Source organism: Thermobia domestica, chromosome 3 (genome assembly GCF_964235325.1).
Source record: "Thermobia domestica chromosome 3, izTheDome1.hap1.1, whole genome shotgun sequence".
Lineage (NCBI taxonomy): Eukaryota > Metazoa > Arthropoda > Insecta > Zygentoma > Lepismatidae > Thermobia > Thermobia domestica.
The window spans coordinates 349,828,857-349,855,755 of record NC_137456.1 but is presented as its reverse complement, the minus strand read 5'-3'; positions in this window follow the sequence as shown (position 1 = coordinate 349,855,755).

Below are 26,899 nucleotides of genomic sequence, written 5' to 3'. Positions count from 1 at the left end.
TTTCTCAACTCTTTATTCAATGTTCCACAGAATAGTTCTTTTTTCTAAAGGCTTCTTTCGTCATTCCTATCCTTGCTTTCAATTCACGTTAAGAAGGTAAAATGAAAACGTATATTGACTCAGTAAAATGAAAACAGTTTCTTATTTCCTCTCACTAGTATTATTACAATATATCTAAGGAATCAACACTGAAACCAGAAACTTTATTAGGTTTTAGCACTTCTGGTTTCAGTAGAAGAATAGGTAAAATATATTCTTGGAATACTGAATCCATATTGAAAATAGTCACTTTCTATTATCGTTTTCGTTCTATAGACAATGAAAAATGGCGGTGTTATTACAATTCAAGTTTAACACAGGTCCCAGGTTGAGTACCACATTAGTTTCGGATATTTACCAAGAGTCCAGTGTTGCGGTTAACACAGGCCACTGATCCCAAGGTGACTACCACTTTAGTGTCCGATGTTGCAGTTAACACAGGCCTGGTGTTACCTGTTTGATACAGAACCGGTGTTCACTGATGTTTAAAAAACTAGATAAATGTACGAAGGAACACGGAAGAAGTAACAGCATCACTGTGTTCTTTCAAAATATAAACTGCAGTTTCAGTAACACTCCACCTCGCATGGTGAATGCAAACCATTGAGATATGAATATTGATTATTCTATTATTCAGTAGTGACCAGCTAAAACTTCATTTGCTAAGAATGATTTAGCAAAGGTATAACACCCTTATATCCAGGGTGGACAATTTATCTTGATCATCCACATTACTTGTAAATGTGAAACAAACCTCGTGAAGCTTTGGTTATACCCCTCCCCAAAAAGTAATACAAATTCTCAATGTTACTTACTTCTACGTTTATGATATCCGTGCAAGGTAATGTGAACGTTACATAGTATAGTAGAGCTGTATCTATTATATGCAGCGTAGACAATTTATCTTGATCATCTGCTATAGCGGAGAAACCAAACGAGGAAGAAAAGCAAAAGTATGCACAAAACAACTATAACAAGGGGGATATTTTAGACGTATTAAACAGAACATCGGGTAAACAGCGTTGCCAAGGCAATATAAATTTAGATTTTTCGAATGGCAGTACGTCAGATAATTCATATTTCAAATCAAATTGTCATTGTCAAACGAAAATTTAAAATATCACATTTATTACTCAGTGCTGCAAACTAAGGATGTTATAGCATCACATTTTTCCAAAGTTTGGAAGCATATATTACACATACAGCACAATGGAAATGAACAGGATAATGCACATCGAAAGTAATTTACCATTGGATGTCATGGTCATAGTATGACTTGTTTCAAATGAATAGGAAATAAATAAATAAATAAATAAAGTTACAAAGCTTGAAAATGTGATTTTTTTGAAAGGCTTTATTTCAAAAAAAAAAATGCTTAGCTAAGTATCCAATCTAGTTACTTGTATGGATTGCAATCTACGTACAAATTATTTTACCATTTACAGCACTTCGATATCTCAAACCGTTCCGGAGGTATGATAAACATTGCTGAAGTTTGCAACACTGCTTAAGTCGTGTAATTGCTAGAACTTATTGTAATTACAGCTACTAAAAGCTATTGCTGTAATGCTATAAAAGAAAAGGAAATTAACCATGATTCTAAATATTTTCCATTAATACGCCATTTTAGCATAGAATAGATACACTTCTACTATACTAGGTAACGTTTAAATTACCTTGCACGGATATCATAAACGCCTCCAAGTAAACAACATTGACAATTTGTATTACTTTTTGGGGAGGGGTTTAACCAAAGCTTCATGGGGTTATGTTTGATATTTACATCAAGCAACGAACAACAGATTATATATTCTACAATCTTCCACGAAAATGATTCAACAGAGTTTGTATATTCTGATAAATTTGCGTATGAATTAGGCCGAACCACTATCATTTAAAATTATTTACTCCAAAACTAGACTCAATTGAAGTAGCACCAGTCATGTCTTAACATTTAATACAACTAAGGTTACACAGAGTCCGCATTAAAATTTTGACACATACCTCATACTTCTTCAATTCCATCGGATTTTAGGAGTAAATTACTAAAATGGTAATGGCTTTATCAGCCACCTGACATGGTAACTGGTATTATAGAATAATATTACTAACACACCATTGGTGTTGTTTTTTTACAGCTGTCGAACTATCATTTTTGTAATACCGAGGTAATTAAGAGCTGAAAATACAATTAAGGTGAGATCGTAACTGTGACCGGAGTTTAATTTTATGCAATTCGCACGTGCACAGATCATCATGAAGATCAAAATTTATAGCATATGCTTTTCCCCACCACACTATTTTTCCTCAAAGAGAACTGAATTATTCTCTATATATTAAAATACTAGGTTTATATGTTTGAGGTCAAGAAAAGTTTAAGTTAGTGGAACTTTTTTCTTTGACAATGATATCTCGGAAACCACGAGTGCTACAAAGATGCCGTTTTCACTGACCGATTGTAATATTTGTGTAGATTGTTCAGTTCTATTTGAATATTTAAAACGACTGGCTGTTATTTCTTTATTACATTTCTTATGCGTACACTGGAAGTATTGGAATTTTAAAAAGTAAAGCATCATATCCTACGAGTTATACATACCAACACCAGACATTTGTATATGAGGTTAGTATATCTCTCTGGCGTTTGTTTCATGGCCAAGTGATAATGAAAAACGAAGGATAACCATTTCTACAGTTTAAGATGAATCTTTATTGTTTGGAGTGTTTTGCCCAATGAACACCATATATCACTGACATTTTAATTAATTGTGTATGTAATGTATTTGCTTATTACATACTGCATGCAAGAAGAAAGAAAACACTGTGAATTAGAAGCTCCAACCGAAAATAGGCCCAAATCTTGCAAACGGTGCGAGATATTGTAAAACTAATCGAAAAGACCTCCCCTTTATGATACCGCTTGCAGATTTTTATCAAGACGTCCTTCACTTGTGTCTGTAAAGGGACATGTACAGATGTTGTGAGGCGTGACAAGGAGATTCATGCTCACATGTGAATGATGCGCTATGTAGAGAGCGCAAGTTCAGCTAATTATTATTATTATTATTTAATAAGCCTTTATTCTGCCCTTACATATTGACTTAGATAGAAAGGAGTAGTATAATCCAACACACAACCTGAAAGATGCTTCGTTCTGGAAGATCCCTTAGTCACTCCATCTCAAAACATGTTTAATTTTTACAGTGATGAAACAAAGCAAGAAGCATCCCATACTGCACAAAGAGATTCCCAAACGCAACTGAAAGAAAAAGTAAATACAAGAAGTCACGATTTCCGTCGAAGGACGCAAGGGAAGGGAACAGCGAGCTTCCAAAAGAGAAACATTGGATTTGTTTTAATACTTGATTTGAAAGTAACAGTAACTCCACCTCTAAAACCAACTTCCTAATCCATTTCGTTAAAAAAAAAAAAGTCACACGAACAGTGTTAGAAGTTGACACCTCTTACGGGAATAAAAGGCTTACAGTCTGCTGCCATTTGGTAGTTATGCTGATGATATAATTGCCTATCAAAATATGACGAAATAAAACTTCAGCATTCAGAGAATTAACAAAACAAAGGTTTATTATATTTTAGTGTTTAAATAGAAACGAGAAGCTTGTAATTTTTAACAGCATTATCCATTATGTTAATATAAAAGTTATTACATAAAATAACACAGTATTATACAACACTAAAAGAATTAAAAGCTTTTTATTCTGAATCCTGTGAAGTGTTTTCTTTTGGTTTTAAGTTTCGAGAGTCCCTTTGGAACAGGTGGAATGCTCACACAAATACTTCTGTCTCAACGATTACATTATTACTCTTGTATATAATAGGAATAAGTTAAAATTTAATGTATATACTGCATCTCACACATGGTAATAAGGCAGTTTTCAAAATATTTGTAATCTAAACATCTGCAATTCATGTATATTACATATGTTTGCGTTGTAAACAATTAAGCCAGGCAATGGCATTCTTACATGTAAAACAAAACAGGTTCATTAGCTACACAAGTGTCGCCAGTAGTGATAATTTAAAAAGTAGAAAATATATTACACCTGTGTTTGGCAAACTTTTTCCAAATGGGACTACTTTTATTAGTCAAAATGTTCTAAGGATTACTCTATTCCAGGACTAGCTCGGGAGAGTAATATGCCGGAACTAGGAACTAAAAACACAGTTCTGATTGGTTGGCGTTATCCGTTTCTTGCCACGTAGCATACATATAGCAGAAATCAAACATTTGGTGCTGTTAGTCCTCGTGACCGAGCGTGCTATATCTTAGTGATGAGGAAATGCAAGTCCAAGACCAAGACCCGGGTGGTCTTGGTGTTGGTCTTTCACATCCAGTCTTGGTCTTGGTCTTGCACTGGAACCTTTGGTCTTGGTCTTGCACACCCAGTGTTGGTCTTGGTCTTGGTCTTGCTGCAAGAGTCTTGCAAGTCTTGCTTTTAAGAAATCTTATGCTTTTCTTACGTAAATTTTACTCTGGATAAATTCTACAATGAGCTAATAGTAACGGAAATACAATGTATGTTTCTAAATGAAATATAGTTTACCTTCGTGTAAGTATGATGATAGTATGCTACATAGGTGATAACCTTTATTTTTTTCAGTGGATCCCCACGCTTCACTACTTATAAGATAAATTACAACGTTTTGTAATCTTTTTGATATTTTTTAACAGATTCAATACTCTACTGGTTCCCAAATTGGGGAGACGCATGAAAGAAAATCAAGACGGCACAGATTGTTGAAATACCATAAATTGCTAAATTATTTTTACACTCTAAAGGAATCATATATATATTTTCAACCAAGATTAGCTCATCTTTGTATTGAACAAACTTCCAATTAAATGTTGAGATTTTATTTTACTGATTCCAATATGTACTTATGGGACAGACACATGGACATTACGCAAAAGCGATGAAAAAATATTGGAGGCTTTCGATAAAAGGAGAGAATTAGCTGTGTTGAACGGAAAACGAATAAGAAGGTGTTAGAAATAATAGCAGTAGGGGAGAAAAGAAGAATTTTAGACATAATTAAGAGGAGGAAAAGGAACTGGTTGGCACATTGGCTGAGGAGGAACTTTATTATGAGGAACATACTAAAGAATATGGCTAAAGGAAAGAGAGGGAGGGGGCAAAGGAGACTGTAGTTGAAGGAAGGTATTGAAACAGAAAATTGCTACGTCAAGACGAAGAGACTAGCTGAGGACCACCGTATATCGAAGCTTCTGAGTTTTAACAAGTGACCTGCCAATAATGGGAGAATAGCAGATGGCGATATGTTACCAATATTGGCCAAAAAGAAAGAAAAAAAAAGAGAGAGAGAGAAATTAAAATAATAACGATTATAATCAAACCTCTTAATATTTTAGTATAACTTGAGTAAAAACAGAAAATGACTCAACTGTCCATGTCTTTTGTGTAAACTCAACTTATACAAACACTTTTGACCTATGTTAGAAATACAAAAACACAGCATCAAACTCCAAGTTATTTGAAATAACTGTACAAAATCACTCTCACTTGTGAATATGGATTATTTATTGTTGTATAATGTTATATGGCTCAATCCTCGTGTGCCATAAGCCTGAGGAGGCTAAAAGTTATATTAATAAACAATTATTGAAGCACCCGCCCATGAAATCAAACTTACGGTCACATATACAAGTTTTTGTCAATGTCATTAAAATGTTACTTCGATATTAATTTTTTGAGCACACATTAAAAATTTCTAACGGATGTTTGATCCTTGGAGCCAAGGCCATACCCATGTAGTCGGCACCTATGTTGTACGGAATTATCGATGTTCAATACTACATTTCTCTTTAGTTTTAGAAGAAGAACACCACTAATACGTTTTGAAATGATGTTAGTTTTACGTGCCACGATTATGTACCGAGGCTAAGAGAGATGGTGATGATGAGAAATGAATAAAATGGTGGGATGAAGAAAGTAGCGGAAAACGGGAAAACCCCGAGAAAACCTACACACACGGTCTCTATCTATCAAAAAATCTCACATGGTGCAAGCTAGGATCGAACCAGAGACCCCAGCACCAAAGGTGAACGCTGTACCACTGAGCCGGTACTTGTGCAAGACTTTTGCGCAAGAGTCTTGGTCTTGGTCTTGGTCTTGCACCCTTTGGTCTTGCATTGGGATTGTTGGTCTTGGTCTTGGTCTGGTCTTGGTCTTGCACGCAAGACTCTTGCAAAAAAAAAAAAAAAAAAAAAAAAAAACTGCAAGACCAAGACTCTTGCGCTCATCACTACTAGCGCTATGGGCTAGCAATGGAAACCGCTTTTGATGTGGGATCAAACCGGGGAAAGGAAATTTTAATTTTTTAAAAAAATTTCATAACACTTTTTTAATTAAAATAAGATTAAAATAATACTCAAAAAAGTGATTGTAGTAGTAGTAGTAGTAGTAAGAGGAGGAGGAGGAATGGATTAGAAGTTCCGTAGGGCTTGTTTTGTTCCACCTTGACCCCCATGATATAAATTTGGTGACCGACTTAAAACAGTTGGCTAGCATAGCGTGTAAAATATCTGTCTAGGGTAGGGCACGAAGAAAACTTACTTCCGGGAGTATTACTCTTCCAAGCGGATCGTTCTACTCCTCTCATCTTTAAAAACAAATTCATCATTAAAAAAAAAATACCTTTTGCATATACCATTATGAAGTGGCGTAACTAAAGACTTGGGGGTCTCCCCGCAGACAGCGTGGAGTGGGGCCACTTCTCTACATCCTACTTCACGATTTGGGGGCCTCTTGATGGCTTGGACCCCCCGCAATGCGGGGTCTGCGGGGCGCTTATTTACGACACTGCCATTATGAAGGTAAATGGTTGCCACTGGAAAACAATATGGAATCGAAATCAACATCGAAAAGTCGAAAACGATTAGAATATCTTGTGGAATCACTCGGATCAGAGTAGAACAACGCGAATTTAAAGAGGTCGATCATTTTCAATGCGTGGGAAGTCGTATTCTAAGTGATGACATAAATTGTGAATGTGAAATAAAAACAAGGATAGGAATAGCGAAAGAAGCCTTTAGGAGGAAGAAAATACTATTTTGTGAAACCTTTAATAAAGAGTTCAGTAAAAGACTCATAAAATGTTTCGCGTGGAGCATTGTACTATCTTGGGCAGAAACATGGACGCTACACAAAAGTAATGAAAAGCGACTGGAAGCTTTCGTAATGTGGGTGTGGAGAAGAATGGAAAGAATTAGTTGGGTCGAGCGGAAAACGAATGAGAGAGTCTTAGAAATGTTGGGGGAGAAAAGAACAATTTTAGATATTATTAACATCAATTACCCACTTCGCTGAGTTAAATTAAGAAAAAATAGTAATACGTTCCGTTAGTCAGTCACTTTTTACTATTACTAAAGTGCTCTCTGATATTGGTCATCTTTGATCATTTATATATAAATATATATATATATACTAGCATCAATTACCCACTTCGCTGGGTTAAAATAAGAAAAAATAGTAATACGTTCCGTTAGTCAGTCACTTTTTACTATTACTAAAGTGCTCTCTGATATTGGTCATCTTTGATCATTTATATATAAATATATATATATATACTAGCATCAATTACCCACTTCGCTGGGTTAAAATAAGAAAAAATAGTAATACGTTCCGTTAGTCAGTCACTTTTTACTATTACTAAAGTGCTCTCTGATATTGGTCATCTTTGATCATTTATATATAAATATATATATATATACTAGCATCAATTACCCACTTCGCTGGGTTAAAATAAGAAAAAATAGTAATACGTTCCGTTAGTCAGTCACTTTTTACTATTACTAAAGTGCTCTCTGATATTGGTCATCTTTGATCATTTATATATAAATATATATATATATACTAGCATCAATTACCCACTTCGCTGGGTTAAAATAAGAAAAAATAGTAATACGTTCCGTTAGTCAGTCACTTTTTACTATTACTAAAGTGCTCTCTGATATTGGTCATCTTTGATCATTTATATATAAATATATATATATATACTAGCATCAATTACCCACTTCGCTGGGTTAAAATAAGAAAAAATAGTAATACGTTCCGTTAGTCAGTCACTTTTTACTATTACTAAAGTGCTCTCTGATATTGGTCATCTTTGATCATTTATATATAAATATATATATATATATATACTAGCATCAATTACCCACTTCGCTGGGTTAAAATAAGAAAAAATAGTAATACGTTCCGTTAGTCAGTCACTTTTTACTATTACTAAAGTGCTCTCTGATATTGGTCATCTTTGATCATTTATATATAAATATATATATATATACTAGCATCAATTACCCACTTCGCTGGGTTAAAATAAGAAAAAATAGTAATACGTTCCGTTAGTCAGTCACTTTTTACTATTACTAAAGTGCTCTCTGATATTGGTCATCTTTGATCATTTATATATAAATATATATATATATATATACTAGCATCAATTACCCACTTCGCTGGGTTAAAATAAGAAAAAATAGTAATACGTTCCGTTAGTCAGTCACTTTTTACTATTACTAAAGTGCTCTCTGATATTGGTCATCTTTGATCATTTATATATAAATATATATATATATACTAGCATCAATTACCCACTTCGCTGGGTTAAAATAAGAAAAAATAGTAATACGTTCCGTTAGTCAGTCACTTTTTACTATTACTAAAGTGCTCTCTGATATTGGTCATCTTTGATCATTTATATATAAATATATATATATATACTAGCATCAATTACCCACTTCGCTGAGTTAAATTAAGAAAAAATAGTAATACGTTCCGTTAGTCAGTCACTTTTTACTATTACTAAAGTGCTCTCTGATATTGGTCATCTTTGATCATTTATATATAAATATATATATATATATACTAGCATCAATTACCCACTTCGCTGGGTTAAAATAAGAAAAAATAGTAATACGTTCCGTTAGTCAGTCACTTTTTACTATTACTAAAGTGCTCTCTGATATTGGTCATCTTTGATCATTTATATATAAATATATATATATATACTAGCATCAATTACCCACTTCGCTGGGTTAAAATAAGAAAAAATAGTAATACGTTCCGTTAGTCAGTCACTTTTTACTATTACTAAAGTGCTCTCTGATATTGGTCATCTTTGATCATTTATATATAAATATATATATATATATACTAGCATCAATTACCCACTTCGCTGGGTTAAAATAAGAAAAAATAGTAATACGTTCCGTTAGTCAGTCACTTTTTACTATTACTAAAGTGCTCTCTGATATTGGTCATCTTTGATCATTTATATATAAATATATATATATATACTAGCATCAATTACCCACTTCGCTGGGTTAAAATAAGAAAAAATAGTAATACGTTCCGTTAGTCAGTCACTTTTTACTATTACTAAAGTGCTCTCTGGTATCAATCATTTTCGATCGTTTTATATAGCACCCTTCTCCCAAGTTGCAGTTTTGAATTTGGATTTAAATAGGATCGGAATGTCACTGTTTAGCTCAGCAACCCCAAAAACTATGGTTCGACACTAATATCGGTCATTTTCGATAATATATCTCCCCTCCCCTCCTCAAGTTGCACCTCAAAGGGAAATGATGAAAACCACCCCAGGCCCGAACCTCATCTATATTGAAAGTTTGGTCGAGATCGGTCAGTTGGTTCAAGAGTTATTAAGTTTTATATATTTTTTTATTTATCTCCGCCTAATCCCTCCGCCTTCTCTAAGTTATATCGTCAAAGTGAAATGATAAAAAAAAACATTCCCAGGCCCGAACCTCATCTGTGTTGAAAATTTGATTGAGATCGGTGTCAGGTGTTCAAGACTTAATAACTCACAAACATAGTCACTTTCATTTTCTTATATCTCCCCCTCCTCCCCCTTCCCTACGTTGCTCCATCAAAGTGAATAGATAAAAATCCTACCAGGCCAAAACATGATCTATGTTGAAAATTTGTTCGAGATGGGTTGTTTGGTTCAAGAGATTAAGAGTCACAAACATAATGACTTTCATTTATATTGTAATGTCCCACGTGGTATTGTGTACAAGCAACTCTTCACGCTTATGTTTATAAACATCACCACATGGCTTTACGAGAGAATACTACACACCACGTGGATCCACTACGACCTGCAGACGACGGACTTCCATTTCCTCCCACGAAGCAGACGACGACAACGAAGCGACGAGCAGCGCCACCGCCGTCTCGGGACCCCTATAAATTTGATGGCCGACAGCGGACTTGTTCCAGTTCTCTGGTGTCCCTCCTGCTGTTTGCAACGGAACATTAGGAGTAACTAGTGTTGTAAATAGAAAAAAAACGGTTCGTATTTTTTCAGAAATGTACGTTTTTTTTAGAAAAAAAACATTGCCTCTCGTTTTTTTTCTAAATTTCGTTTTTTTTCAAATGGTCATTTGTAATGCATCTTACGTCTATTTAAGTATGAAATATTTTTATGTAGGTGTAATCACCGTAAAATGCAACATAAATTAAACGCTAGATACTGATACGCTACAAATATTTTACAATTTACATGAATACCATACCTATTAACAATTCGAGTTTCAGCAGTTTTCATCAATATCAACTAAGAAATAAAAGTAGAAATGGAATTTTGTTTTTTCGTGAATGCAGGCCTTTAATAAGTACGAAAATAATGTCACGAACAGTATAAAATTCCAATAATTTGTCTAAAGGTAAAAACTAATACTAATTTGCCTAATAGTATTTTTCTAAATATCATATATAAATAATATGTCGACTAGATATATATGATATGCAGAGCCGGCTCTACCATATATGCAGTGGCGTATTTACGATTTTGTTTCGGGAGAGGCTTTGCTAACTTTCGAGGGCATTTGCCTGAAAATGTGAAAATTCTGCAAGATATTTCATATACTTTACTATAGTAAGTAAGATTTCGGGGGCGGGCTTAAGCCCGGAAGCCCCCTAAATACGCCACTGTATATATGCAACACGTGCATTTGCGTGGAACGGCAAGCTTGGATGGTCCGGCAAAATCTATCATAAGTATATTATTTAAATTAAATATTTCTTGTTGGAAACAGACTTCATGATGATGGTAGTTACATTTACTAAGCTGACCTTCTATTTGAATACAACATTCATAAATTATGTTTAGGTTGCATTAGTTTAAGGCCACATGGACAATGCTAAAGCAAATGGTCGAATAAATCCGAGCACAAATTGCTTGATTGTTGTCAAATGCAAGAATTCAATTCTCGAATAGTAGTGAATATCTGTTCCATTTAGTAAATTATCACAGTTTTGATATGAAAGTAGTCTTGTTTTTGTCAGAAGCAAGTTCCTTATCATTGAAGATAGAAATAAGTTTTTTTAAAAATGTTAGAAGATGTAGAAGAAAAATCAAGAAATAAAGATAAAAGAGCTAGTTGCACTGGAATTGCAAACTGATACATTGAGATTGAAGCTCGATAGTGAATTCTATAAAAATGATTACCATCTTTCCTCTGCAGGTGTGTTTGCTTTATCTTTCACTATCTTAATAGATTAACATTTAAAGAAAAAAAACAGACAGAAGGGAATTGCATTTTAAGTAAGTATTTAAGCCTTTCTGAGTGCGACTGAACTTCCCTCACCTTTGTTGTTCATGCTGGAGTAGCATACTTAAAATCATGACTTCTAAGATTTGTTCTTTCTGGAGAAAGGGGGAGGCGGCAAATTATGCCATTGCACGAGGCGACAAATTGACTAGGACCTGAATATAGGATGACTCAATTTGAAGTAATGCAGGGTGTTTCAAAATTAATATTAGGGTTTTGAAACTTTGTAGTATCTATTACAATTAACTTACAATTATAAATATTATATCAAATGAAAGAGCAACTCAAACAGTTTTGTACGCACGCATGTACATGCATTGTTTCTTCTGTCTGCCGTTAGAAAGAGCAAGTAGCAAAGATGGAGACTAGACAGCAGAAAGCTTTTTGTGTTTTAATAAAGACAGAACCTGTACAGTGCAACCGTCTGTGTGAAGAATATTAAGGAGACGCTTGCAACTACGTCTTTATTGTTTGCAGTTGCTACAGGTCTAAAGCCTACAGACTACGGTTTACGTGCCAATTTCGCAAGTGAAATATTCCTGCATAACAATGAAGATTTTCTGGATCGTGTCGTCTTCAGTGATAAGTCGACTTTTCACCTAAGAGCTAATGTGAACACTCATAATGTTTGCATCTGACCGTCAGCAAATCCTCAGGAGATGGTACAATTGAAACGAAACTCCCCTAAATTGAATGTGTTTTGTGCCACATGGCGGAAAGTTTATGGGCCTTTCTCGCCTATCGACTAGATTTGTGCCGTGTGACGAATGAATCTCACATTGAACACTTGTAGCAAAGACTGTTTGAGGTGCTCTTTTACTTGATGCATTGCTTATAATTGTACGTAAAATGTAATAAGTACTACGAAGACTTAAATCCCCGATATTCATTTTGAAACACCCTACATTTCTCACCAACAGTGTTGGAACTAAGATGTAAAAAGGAGAGAAAATTTTCCTTATAAAGTTATTGTTTACAACGATATTATTATTAGTCGAGACTATAACTACAATAACACGAGTTAGTAGTCAAAAAAGTGTAATCAAATGTATACTCGGTGCTCCAGGTGGCCAAAGTGGCACACACGGGTGTGTCACTTGTTTAATCCGCTCCAGTGTGGACACTAATTAAGATATCGGGATATTATTCTTGCAAAATGTGGTTGGACTATAGTTTATCATATTAATTTCTTTTTCTTCTGGTGTCGAATTTCCTTCTCAAATTTCACCCCAGTCAAAAATTCGAGAATTTTCTAATTTCGAATTTCCTTTACTTTTTTTCCCTGTAGCTTCCTTCGTTGTACAAAGACATCCTTAAGACTTGCCAGGTAGATACCTCGGATGGATACCTAACTGTTGACATCAATTGGACGGGCCTGCGCGCAGTGTTGCCATTTAGGGAAATTAAAATTCTTCTATATTTGGGCAAAAAATTAGAAATTTTTGTTTATAAATCCATACTTATACGTCCGAGTGCAAGTCAACTTACGCCAATCGAACATTTGTCCTTACTTAACAAACGAAAGTACAGATCGTTACAATGGGGTAATTAGGGGGCGCACGTAAAATTCGTATTTAGGTTCTAGCCCTTGATTTTTCTAATTTTCCCTTACTTTTCTGTTTACCGCAGGGGTGCCCACAAGGGGGGGCTATGACGCAAACTGCGTCATTGAAATATTGTGGGGGGGTTAAAAATCCATATAAATATGTTTGATGGGGGGGGTAAAATTAATCGAAAAGAAGATTTTTTTCATGGAAGAACACCTACGGATAGACAATTGGGGGGGGGTGCGTCATGGACATAAGGGGGGGTGGGCACCACTGGTTTACCGTAATATATTTTTGGTAATTAGAAGCTTTGTTCCTTAAATATCACCATAATACTTATAGGATATATTAGTGGTGTAAGAATGTTTAATTTAAGATAGTTTGCGTCTGTTTGGTAGCAGTGTTGCCAGCTACAGAATATTTTAATTCCAGATTTTAGGGGGAATTTTGGAAAAATTATATGTTTTGTCTCTATTATTTCCCTCTTGTTGGCTATATCGGAACAAACTTACCAGTATCTGGAAGTCTAGTCTTTGCTCTACACAACGCACTATAGAAAGTTTCAATAGGATAATTAGGGGAAGTACAATTGAGGTTTACAGTGGACCTTGTTCTCTAATTGGAAAGATACTTGTGATTTTTTTAAAGGTAGAATGAGATATTTTTAATTGGCATGCTTACTTTATTAGATATTGTCACAATACTTGTAGGATATATTAGAGGGATACCAAAGCTTATTTTAAGATAGTTTGTGTGTGTCTGATAGTAGTGTTGCTAGCTACAAAAAAACTTTAATTCTAGATTTTAGGGGCAAATTTTGGAAAAAAATCCCTTTTTTTATTTCTATTATTTCCTTCTTGTTGGCTACATTCGAAACAAATGTACAAGTGTGTAACAGCCTCATCCTTAGCCTACACAGCGCACCATAAAAAGTTTCACTAGAATAATTAGGGGAAGTACAGTTGAGGTTTATAAGAAACCATGTTCTGAAAATGGTAAGAAAATGGTGAATTTCTGAGGTAGAATGAGATTTTTTTTTTAATTTCATGCTTACTTTGTTATATATCGCTATGATACTTGTAGGATATATTCTTGGAGCACTACGGTTTATTTTCAGATAGATTTCGTCTGTCTGATGGCAGCGTTTCCAGCCAAAACAATTAATTCCCGCTATTAGGTGAAAAATTCGGAAAATTTCCATTTTCCCCTCTATTATTACCCTCTTACTGGCTACATTGAAACAAACGTACCACTACCTGAAAGCTTCCCCTTTGCCCTATAGAACGCACCATAAAAAGTTTCAATAGGATAATTAGAGAAGCTGTACCCCGGCATATTTGATTTTTGCTTCTGAGGCGTAAAAAGTGTCAAAATTTCATGGGTATGACAGAATTTTTTCTTTCCCTCTTTGAATGGAAGCCAGAGACTTCAGGATTTCACTTTACCTTGTCAACACACCAAAGAGTTGTTTAGGTGACTTGAACCCATATAGCAGCAGTGGTGCTAGATACAAAAAATTTTTGAAAATCGGTTAGGGATTTTTTTTTGTAAATTTTCACCCCTACATTTCCCTCAATAATTTCCCACCCGTTGGCAACACTGCAATACAACTTACACCAAAAAATAGCCACATCTATTTTCTTAAAAACAAGGCCTGAACCATATCAATCGAATGAATAGTTTTTGAGCAATAAGTCACTAACTGGAAATGTAGGAAAACGCCAAAAATGACTTGGGGCTGAAAGGAATAATCACACAATTTTGCTCGTATAGGTTCAAAGAAACAAACGATTTGTAAGTTACGAGGGCTTCGACTCAGGTTCTGTTGATTATTTCAATAATCTGCAACATAAATCAATAAATAATAGTTGCCAGAAAAAAAAACAGACTTTTGAAAAAAAACATGAAAAAGAACGATGTTTTTTATTGAAAAAAAACTTCACAGAAAAAAAACCGTTTTTTTACAACACTAGGAGTAACCTAACCACAGGTCTCTAGTCTGCTACGGGGTTCTTGGCTTATTCTTTCTCCTTGCTTAGCCTGCTATGGGTTCTCTGTCGGGAAATCCTAATATCAGCCGCTTAGCCTGCTTCACCTAACCACCGCACTGCTTGCCACGGAACATTGGGATCCCTAACGCCATTCTGCCTAGCCTGCTACGGGGCTTTGTGAAGATACTGTCTGCGACCTTACGGTCAAAGACTACCTATAACTAACCTTGCAAATTTAAAGAAATTATATTTGTAGTATTTTTGTAAAATACTGTTATAGTGGAAAAGTCGGTAGTGAGAGTCTATTCCGGACACTCTTTTTTATTAACGCTCTACCTACAATCTATATGGGACAGAGTTTTACAATATATATATTGATTTTGACATATCCCATTATGAAAGAAAATAGTTGACACTGGGAAACAATATGGAATGGAAATCAAAAAGTCGAAAGCGGTGAGAATATCCTTTGGAAACAGAGTAGAACAAAGAATAAAGAGGTAGAATAAAGATAGGTACAATAAAGAGGTCGTTCATTTCGAATGTGTGGAATGTCGTTTGAACATCGACTACACTACCGATATTGTTCTTTATCGGGCACTACTGTATTTTATCTACGTGAGATTACCTGCCAGTTCCTTCTCCACTTACTGAGAAGGCGAGCATGGAACGGTGACGTCGCAGAGCATTCCCTTAGAAATTACTGCAATATAGGGTCGATCGATTTTATATTATATCGTATCTCTTTCTTAAATGATTTTCAACTCCAAACAATATGGTTGTTTCGTAAGCCTAAAGAAACAAAGCACACTTGCAAGCTGGGATCCCCCTTCAAGAGATTGGACGCAATCTCCGAAATTTACTATTCTCCTCCTCCCAAAATTTAATATTCTTTTCTCCAAATTTACCATTCTTCGATCCAAATTTACCTTCCTTCTATCCAAAATTATCATTCTTCTCTCCAAATTTAACATTCTTTCCCCAAATTTATCATTCTTTCCCCAAGTGTACCATTCTTTCCCCAAGTTTACCACTTTTACCGCCAAATTTACCATGCTTCCTAAAATTTACCATTAATCTCTCAAAATTTACCATTCTTCTCTTTTAATTTACCATTCTTCCCCCAAATTTACCATTCTTCTCTTTTAATTTACCATTCTTCCCCCAAATTTACCATTCTTCTCTCCAAGTTTATCATTCTTACCCCCAAATTTAAAATTCTTACCCCAAATTTACCGTTCTTATCTCCAAATTTACCATTCCTATCTTTAAATTGACCATTTATTCCCAAATTTACCACTTTTCTATAAAAATTTACTATTCTTCCCCAAATTTAACATTTTTCTCTCCAAGTTTACCATTCTTACCTCCAAATTTAAAATTATTCCCTCAAATTTACAATTTTTCTCTTTAAATTGATCTTTAATTTAAAATTCTTACCCCAAATTTTCCATTCTTCTCTATAACTTTACCATTCTTCCCCAAAATTTACCATTCTTCTATCCAAATTTACCATTCTTCTCTCCAAATTTAGATTTCTTCACCCAAATTTACCATTTCCCCCAAGTTTATCATTCTTAATCGCCCAAATTTACTCTTCTTCTCTTCAAATTTACCATTCTTACCCCCAAATTTACCATTCTTCCCATAAATTTACCATTCTTTTCCCCAAATTTACAATTCTTCTCTCCAAATTTACCATTTTCCCCAAGTTTACTATTCTTAACCGCCCAAATTTACCATTCTTCTCTCCAAATTTACACTTCTTCTCTCCAAACTTAACATTCTTCTCTCCAAATTTACCATCCTTATCCCCAAATTTACCATCTTTATCTCTCAAATTTACCATTTTTCTCCTCAAGTTTACCATTCTTCTCTCCAAATTTACAATTCTTCTCTTCAAGTTTACCATTCTTAACCGCCCAAATTTACCCTTCTTCTCTCCAAATTTACCATTCTTCCCTTCAAATTTACCATTCTTTCCCCAAATTTACCATTCTTCCCCCAAATTTACCATTCTTAACCGCCCAAATTTACCCTTCTTCTCTCCAAATTTACACTGGCGGGAGCTCATGTGGTTCGGATTCCACGTTAATCAGTAGGTCCACGTCTCATATAGCCTCGCTGCTGAACGGGACGTAAAACTCAAAATCAATCAATCAATCAATCAATCCAAATTTACACTTCTCTCCAAATTTAACATTCTTCTCTCCAAATTTACCATCCTTATCCCCCAAATTTACCATCCTTATCCCTCAAATTTGCCATTCTTCCCCTCAAGTTTACCATTCCTTCCTCCCAAATTTACCATTCCTCCAAGTTTATCATTCTTGTATCGAAATTTACCATTCTTCCCCCAAGTTTACCATTCTTACCCGAAATTTACCATTCTTCTATCCAAATTTACCATTTTCCCCCTCAAATTTACCATTCTTTTCCCCCCCAAATTTACCATTCTTTTCCTCAAGTATATCATTGTCTCCCCATGTTCTCCAGTTTGACTGTATGATTTCAATGAAAAATTTGTGTCTCCAAATATTCTCATATGTGCCATCTGCATTCTTTGTAGTGAAGCAGAGAGACAGAAAAACGAAAGCATATAGACACATAAATGCCTGTTAACAGTCTTTTTTTTTTTTTTCTTTTACTGTAGCATCATTTCAACGTTCCTGCAACATCTTGCAGCGAGTGACGTATCCTTGTTTTGCCAACTAACCAGAAAGTTGTTAAAGCCAGTGCTTTTTTCTATTATTATTATTTTAAGGGATGAGATGTGTGGTGTGTTCCACTAATACACAAACGCATGCTCTCCTACAGAACAGACTCTGACTGGAGCCAAACGCAAAGAGGAACTCGTTCCAAAATGACCGTGAGTTGTCATCACCCGTGTTGGTTCTAATAATAGTAATTTTTTCTTTCTCTTTCAGTTTCCACAGAGTGAAAAATTAAGCATGATTTTATGCAGGGACAGTGCGTAGGCGAGTGGCATCTTCAGTTGCATTTAACGTCTATAAAAAGATTCTGACTGGATTTTGTGGGGAATCCTTGTTATGGTACACTAAAACACAGCATCCATAGCAAGTAAATACACGACAAAATCAAACTTATTTCCCCCAATAGATCAAGCAGTGACGTATTTGGGGAGGATCGGGCTCAAGGCCCCACCCCCGAAATAAATTTGTTACTTTTTCGCATTCCACATACAACAATAATCCTTCTTAACATTTCTAAGAATTTCATTGACTTTCCATTTTGTTCACAAATAATACTGTATTTGTCAAAATTTCATTTCAAGTAAGAACTGTGTTCTTTTTTTCTTTCTTTCGTCCATTCTACTCTTCTGTTTCTTTTTCGTAGTTGTTACTTTCTTCCGTTTCTCCTATCATACTTTCGACTGTTGTTAGTTGTGATTCAATTCGGTCGTCGTCAGTAACACCAAAACTAAGACGACCTAATAAGCAAAACTGGTATTCCACATCAACTTGCATGGATATACAAATATAATGGGTCTTTAGTTATTATAGCAAATGAATATTTACATCGTTTAGTTATAAAGAAAGGTAAATGTTTGAATTAAAGAAAATCAAGAGGGAAGGGGGATGAGTAGCACGGGAAATTAAGTAGGCCAAGAGGATTCTTCCTTTTCCTTTTACGAATAGAATAAAAGGTTAGATTCACTGCTAAATTTGTGTGTATCATATCACATAAGATTCACTAGTCTGTAACTCTTGTCATTAAAACTTTAATCAGTATATTTCAGCTTTAACTTGTCTCAACATTTTCTTTCAGGTAAAAACGTACACAGATAAAACTGAATATTTCCATTTTATTTCTTAAATGAAGTCAGTTAAGTTTAAATGGGATCAAATATTCAACGTGAGTTTGCAGGAGCGTCATTTCAGATTTGCCTGGCGAGCGAGGGTAAGATCGTCCACCGACATACGAGTTTCACGTTTTTTTCCTAGTACATTAGTAGACAATCGAGTAAAATATATTTAATTCTTCCACTGCTTTCCCGTGTTTTGCATAGTCACCTCGAAACAAAATCCTAAATACGCCACTGAGACCAAGGATGATATTTAATATGTGACTGCAATTGAAGAATTTGGGACAAAAACTCGTCAACTCCAAAAAGTGAAAGTGTAAAGGAAATAGCTTCACAAGGGGTTCTCTTCATCCGATTTTCTTCAAACTTGGCACATAGATACTAGTCCAAAAATAAATTGACACGTTTTTTTTTTTTTTCGGAAAATAGGTTAAGGGGGACAAAGGGCCCGTTTTCAAAAAAGGATTCCTTTGCTTGAAAGGGACACATTAAAGAAACGTAACTCTGCCGATGCAAAGATGACTTGAAAGTAGGATATACGTGTTTTGTCGTTTTTACGAAAAAAAGGGTTGCAGGGGCAATGTCCCCCTTCGAAATGACAAAGAACCCCGCACAATCCTTACGGAAATTAGATTTCGGTAAAAATGCTTGAAACCGTGATATGTTGTAGATATGGTGTTCCTAAGAAAAAGTCTCAATGGGCACAACCACAAATCACTGACCGTTTGGCTACTACAGGGCCGGTTTACTTGAAAATAGCCGAAGATAACGACATTCTGGATTTCAGTAAAAATGACTGAAACCGTGGTGTGATGTAGATATTATGATTCTGAGAAAAAGTCTCAATTTGCACAACCATCTATCGCTGACCGTTTGGCCACTACGGGATTTTTTTTTTTTTTTTTTTTTTTTAAGAGCTGATATGTAGATGATGTGATCCTAAGAAAAAGTCTAAAGAGGCACAACCACTGGTTGTGCCTCTTTATGAAGGAGACGGTAGGTAAACAAGAATGAGAACCATTATATTAGGCAAATACAGAGATAGTATCTTTAAGAATTGAATTTGGTGCGTGTGTGTCCCTGGTTTGATCTCCAGCCTAGTAAATTTGTGGTGGACAACATCGTGTCCGTGGGTTTTCTCGGGGTAGTACCCTTTTCTTCCACATTTTCATTCCACCAATTATTTCATCATCATTGGCTTGCTTTAATCATCTGTCTGCCTTAGCCTAAAGGCAGGGGTGGATCCAGGGGGGCGATCGCCGCGATCGCCCCCCCCCCAGAAGAGGAAACTTTCTTGTTTTATATATAAATAAAACCCATCCGAGAGTTTGGAGCTCTTAAAAGCAGCAGTATTACAACCCATCGCCCCCCCCCCAGAAGTCCGTCCTGGCTCCGCCCCTGCCTAAAGGGCATATACGTGGGACGTTAAACTTAAATATTAAAATATTTTTAAATTTAAGACTTCAGTTCAAAAACGTCCAAAGTCAACCGGAGTATTTTTTTAGGAGGAAAAAAGTATTATAATATTGAATATTTTTGTGTAGATCTCTCTTTTTTGTGGTTTGTCTTACTAATTATGTTCCTTGTCAATGCGCTCGCGCAGCGGGAGCCAGAGGGGAAAATTGCCTCTCCCTGGATTTTCGAAACGGGTTTGAATCTTCGAAATACATATCAAAACATGTTAGTGGTGCCTTTGTTCACCGACTACAGAATTTGACATATTTATTGTAACCAATAAAATTATGAACATATGTCAATAATAATTGTTTCACGTACAACATCATGTGCATGAAAGTGCGTATATTCGCCACGACACTTCTAAAATCTTTCGGTTTTATGCCGGCTAGACTAAAGGAGACAGTGCTAACGAGAAATGAGTGCAATTGTGAAATGAATAAAGTGGAAGGAAACGGGATAACCCGAGAAATCCTACATACACGGTGTTTGTCCACCACAAAGTTCACTTGGTGCGAGGTGGGATCGAACTGGGGACGTCGCGCACCAGAGGTGAATGCTCTACCACTGAGCCACCACGGCCCGCGACTTCACTTTGTCGCTCTTTTGTTCCTTGGAGAAATCCTTCGGACGTTTCTTTTGTTGACCTTCCTTAGAGTTCCAATTGCGTGAAATAGATATATTAACTTGAAAAATATGTAGGTTACATACGACGCTCGTATGTCTGTGAACTTGGGATGCTTTTCATTTCAGGTCCTCAATTTGATATATTTTTGTGTTGTTAAGTACCGTTACATGTTCAAAGTGTCAATAATTGATTATATTTTAAAATACTAATGAAAACAGTGGAACTATATACGTATATAGGAGAATTTTGCCATCCCCCAAGCAAATCTTGACTGACGCCTCTGTGCTACTTATAAAGGGTGTTTCAAAACCACGCCGACAACGTTTGGGAGGTGATTCCTGACACCAATATAAGACAAAAAGTTTAGACCAACTTGCGTGCACAAATGCTTCCTTTCGGAGTAATAGGCTGCCGAAAACATGAAAAAATAAACTTTAAAGGTCCATAGCTCTAAAACTACGGGACTTATCGTAACTGGGTCAAGACTTCACTTAGGAACCAGTATGTGCCCTATCCAAAAATCCATGTTTCAGATCCTAAGGTATTTCCGCAACATTTTTTATAGAAGGTGTTTGTCTACGGGCATATAATTTGAAGTACTCACCAACTACCTCTATAAAAATTGTTGCGGGAGTACCCCAGAATTCTGAAAGTTGGATATTTGGGTAGGACATGATAATTCCTAAGTGAAGTCTTGACCCGACTACGGTAAGTCCCATAGTTTTGGGTCTATGGACATTTAAATTTCATATCTGGAACATAGTTAAATAAATGCGTAAATATCTCGGTAGAGTTTTGAAACTTACAAGGCATCCTTACTTTTCCTTTTCAAAGTTTATATATATATATATATATATATATATATATATATATATATATATATATATATATATATATATATATATATATATATATATATATATATATATATATACACGAAAAAGTGACACTTCGCATCAACTTTTGGAAAATGATGATGAAGTCCTGAAATATTAAAATATTAAAATTTGGTTGGAAGCCCTCCCTCTTTCAATAAACTTCCGAAAAGCAAGATGTCTAAGTAATAAACGTAATAGTGGCTACGTAATTGTAATTATTTGGGCTAAAATATTCATAATTAGGATTTAGTCATTTAATAGTGAGGACACAGAGGTTTAGTGTTAGAGCGATTATCTCTGCATGAGGAGTACCTGGTTTGATTATTCTTTTTAGTCCACGTGAGCTTATAGTGGACAACATTGTGAGTACGTGTTTTCTCTTTACCTCCCGCATTGTTATTCCACAAATTCTTCCATTGTCAGTCTCTATTTTTAATTATATATCTTCTTTAACCTAAGCAACATAAGTGTGGACCATTTGTACCTTGTATTAACTACTCAAGCTGGTTCGATGTATATGATGTATACTACGGCCCCTCATAGTGTTTCTAGAGGCGGTTCGACGTACACGTGTACGTCTAGTGTAGTAGTGATGAAATGATGCATAGTTTACCATCTGTTGTTTTTCCATATGAACAAAAAAAAAAAAAAAAAACGCATGTCATTTAAGAGAAGCCTGCAAGATGCTGTCATATATTGGTTTTCGAAACTTGTATAAATCAAAGTAGGATTTCTAAAGCAACAAGAACACACGGCAAAAGGAGTACTTTGTGAGTGCAACATGTAAGGTTTTATTCTTATTATTATTTTTGTTACTATAGTAATTGTCATCATCTATACACTTTTGTGTAGTGCAAAGGTTTGATTTACAACTCCTGCACTGAGAAAAATCCGTTCTCCGGACAGCGATATATTGTACAAAGATACGGAATTCTCTTGTTTACTACAGAAATCTGTATGGAGCATACGTTATCCGTATGCTACATAGGCACTGCCCTTGGATGTTACATCATCTCGTTGCAGGATGTCTGACATCTAACAGTTTCCGTATATCTCATGTATATACTTATGTTACATTCCTCAGCTATATGTTATATACGTCCATTTGTGAGATCCTGACAGCCTATATTGTTTCATACGGAAAGTACGTATACATGGAACACTTATACGGAAAGAATTATAAAACATGCGTTTTTAGTTATGCATCTGTTGTGTGTTAAGTCCAAAAATTACAGGAAATATGCATGTAACCTACCTTTTTCAGTACACCACGTACATTTTTTTTCCCTCAGTGTGAACATTTCATTTTAATCGAGCAAATGATTTTTAAGATATGTTTAATTTTGTGACATTATGCGAAAAAAATGATGTTTTGGTGATCTAAAATTACCGCTTCTCGCAGTTGCTGATGGGTATTTAAGTCCTCGTTCGAAGGGTTAACCCTAGGATGCAGAACATGGGTCAAAAATGACCTAGCGCTTATTTGCTTATATCTATCTTCTTCTTCATTGCTCTGATGTGCTTACTGTCTTCTGACATTCTCGATTGGACTTCATCTGTACAAAATAATACCCGATTGTATTTGTAAGGATGTATTTATTTTCAAATTATAGCATATTCCACGTTAACACGTATTTTCCTCAACATATGCTCTCTTTTGAACCCAATCTTTTATTTAATAAGGAATTATATCAATGTACATAATGAATTTCTTCGATTCAACACAACAACAAATAACGTGATATAATTAATTGACTATTATTGTAATATTTTAATTGCATTGAATTTTTCAAGTAAGTTTAGAAACAATAATATTGAGAAACTTATTTTCCTTTACGATTTACTTTATTTCATTTCATTTATTTACTCCATCTAACCAGTACATGGTATTTGGAGGGTTCAGTTCACATCTGCATAGTATTCATGCAAGATTATAAAAGAAGCATAATGATTTACAGAAGTGATTATACATATAGACAAAATATTTTACATTGTTATACGTATATTTCTAGATATTCTTTAACACTATAAAATTCTTTCTCTATTTGATACGTTTTTAAGTTTTGTTTAAATTTGTTTAGGTTTTCCCCTGTTTTTATGTGATTGAGCAAAGCATTGAATATTTTATTTCCCATATGTCTGGGGTCCTGTTGTGCCAGTGATAATCTAGTAAAGTAAGACTTTTTGTTTTGATCTCTAGTACTGTAATGATGATCTTTCACTTCATCTTCAGTTTGCGTTAGACTGAGAACGGATGCTTCATATATATAAATAGATGGAACTGTTAATATCTTTAACTTTTTAAAATGCGATTTGCAGCTTGTAGTGTAATGTAAGTTTGCAATGGTACGGATGGCCTTTTTTGTTTAATAAATATAGATTTGCTTTCAGTTGCGTTACCTCTAAACAGGATGCCATACTTTATGATAGGGTATACGAACCCATAGTACATTTGTATTAAACCTTTTAAAGTGTCTTTTAGCACTCTTAGAGCATATAGCCTTGGATTTAGTTTATGTATAGTTGCTTCAATATAACTACTCCATCTGAAATACTCATCTATTATAATACCTACAAATTTTCTTTCATTGACTAGCTGTATGGATGGGTCGTTTAGATTTATTGTTAATTTATCGATATTTTTAGCGTGTGTTGAGTGGAAAAGTATATATTGTGTTTTCGTATTGTTTAAAACCAACTGATTACTATCAAACCAAAAGCGAAGTTTTTTGTTATGTCATGTACATTGTTAACAAGACTTTTTGTATCTTTTCCTTTGATAATAACTGAAATATCGTCAGCATAGAGTATAATTTTGGTATCTATATTGCTAGGTAGATCATTTATATATAGTAGGAACAGGAGTGGACCTAGAATCGAGTCTTGTGGCACTCCATATTTTATTTCTCGATAAGTCGATTTGTATTTTGTTTGAGTATTATTAGTATTACTTATAATTTCGACTGATTGCTTCCTATTTTCTAAATAAGATTTGAATAATTTGAGACAGTTTCCACGTATGTCGTAATGTTCTACTTTTAAAATGTTGCAGAACGCAATTCTCGCAGGTTGCAATTGTTGCTACACACCGCTATCAACTGAAGAGATTTCTTCCGTACTAGGAGTTGGAAAATGAAATGAAATGAAAATTTTCAGTTTAACATTCACAATTATGCCTGTTAGGCTAAGGGGGGGGGCAAGTGAATGATAGTGGAATAATTGGTGGAATGAGAATATGGGAGAAAGCTAGAGTACCCCCGAGAAAATCGACAGACACGATGTTGTCCAACAGAAACTTACTTGGCTGGGATCAAACCAGGGAGCCCACGCACCAGAGGTAAGCACTCTACCACTGAGCCACCGTGCCCCATTTTAAGAAATAAAGATTATATAGGTGAATATATTATTGAAATATATATTATTGAAATAAAGATTATTATCAATACAATCAATTAACATTAATCATTAATAATATATGGAAATAACGTTGGTTTAATGTGGTCATGTCCCAAGTTAGACATGTGGTCAAAGTACAGAGTAATAACTAGTACAAGTCTAATTGGAAAATGCAGGATGCATTCGAATTGGACCAAGTTACGCAGGTGTTCAACTTTGAGCAGTAGTCAAGTTAATAGACTGAAATAGTAATGTCGTCACTTCCTTTCCGTTATCATGGCAATCGCCATGTTTTTTTTTTTTTCTACACAAACGCGTGAAGTGTATTTTAAAGTCTACTACAAACAAGGACAATGGTTGTAAATTTATTTAGGTTACAATTTAAAATGTTTTAAGGACTAATAAAGTTAATGGGAAAGGATACAGATTTAGAATATGGAAATGCGTTTTAGAAAATTACGAATAAAATCAAGGAAATTTATAAAGAAAGCGTAATATGTGAGGAACTTATTTCTAAAAGCTCCACATTTCGAAGTGATAAGGTAGAAATGAAAGAATTCATGTAAACTTCATTATCATGTAATCCACCTTAAGAAGCAATTAAACAGAATATAAACTCCCTAACGTGCAGATTGACAAACTGTCGGCACAACGAATACTGTAAAAATATATGATTTTTTAAGAGAAAGAATCTTTTAGAACAATGTTAATTCTATTGGGACATTTTCTTTCTTTTATGTTCACTCTTGATAATGGAAGTGCACAATATTAATGTCTGCAATATTACAAAAGAAAGGGGGGAAAAAGCAAGCCTTTGGAAATTTTCAATCCAGACCATCAATGGATTTAAGTCAGATCTTTTCTTTTATTCCCTATCAACTATTAAAATAAATTGAAACAGTACAAGAAAACATCCAATTATGAATGGATCAGCATATATTCTAAACAACTGTTAAACATTAATCCTGTTCATGTATGCAATGTTATGATTTTCCAGAATTATTTAAGATTAATATCTGATTATGAACGAGATGAGTACTTGTTTTCTGTCTTTATTTTTTTATATTTCTGTTTTTTAGTTTCATTAATTAGAAATATGTAAAAAGAAACATAAGTATTTCTTTCAGTCTAATGTTAGCTATTCCGAAATATTTCATTACTTTTCACTTTGCATTTAGGTCCTTTAGGTATTTGTGCTACTCGTTGTTTAGAAAATAAAATGGCGATCACCATGGCAACGAAAACGTTGTGACGTCACACTATTTCAGTCTATAGGTTTCAGTATACTATATGCTGACAAAAATAAATATATTTAAAAAATGTTGAGAGTCAACATGGCAACGTTGACTGCAGCTGGCTACTGCAAGGAAAAGCCGAAGCTATACCAAAGGAGAAAAAGGGCCGTCGTCTTTGGTCTTGTGGCAACTAACCTGCGCTGCCTTGCATTGCGTTAGGTCGTCGATCGGGTGCGCAAGGAAGAGAGAGAAACGTTTTCTGTTTCTGTGGAAGGTCATTTCGGGGCCGA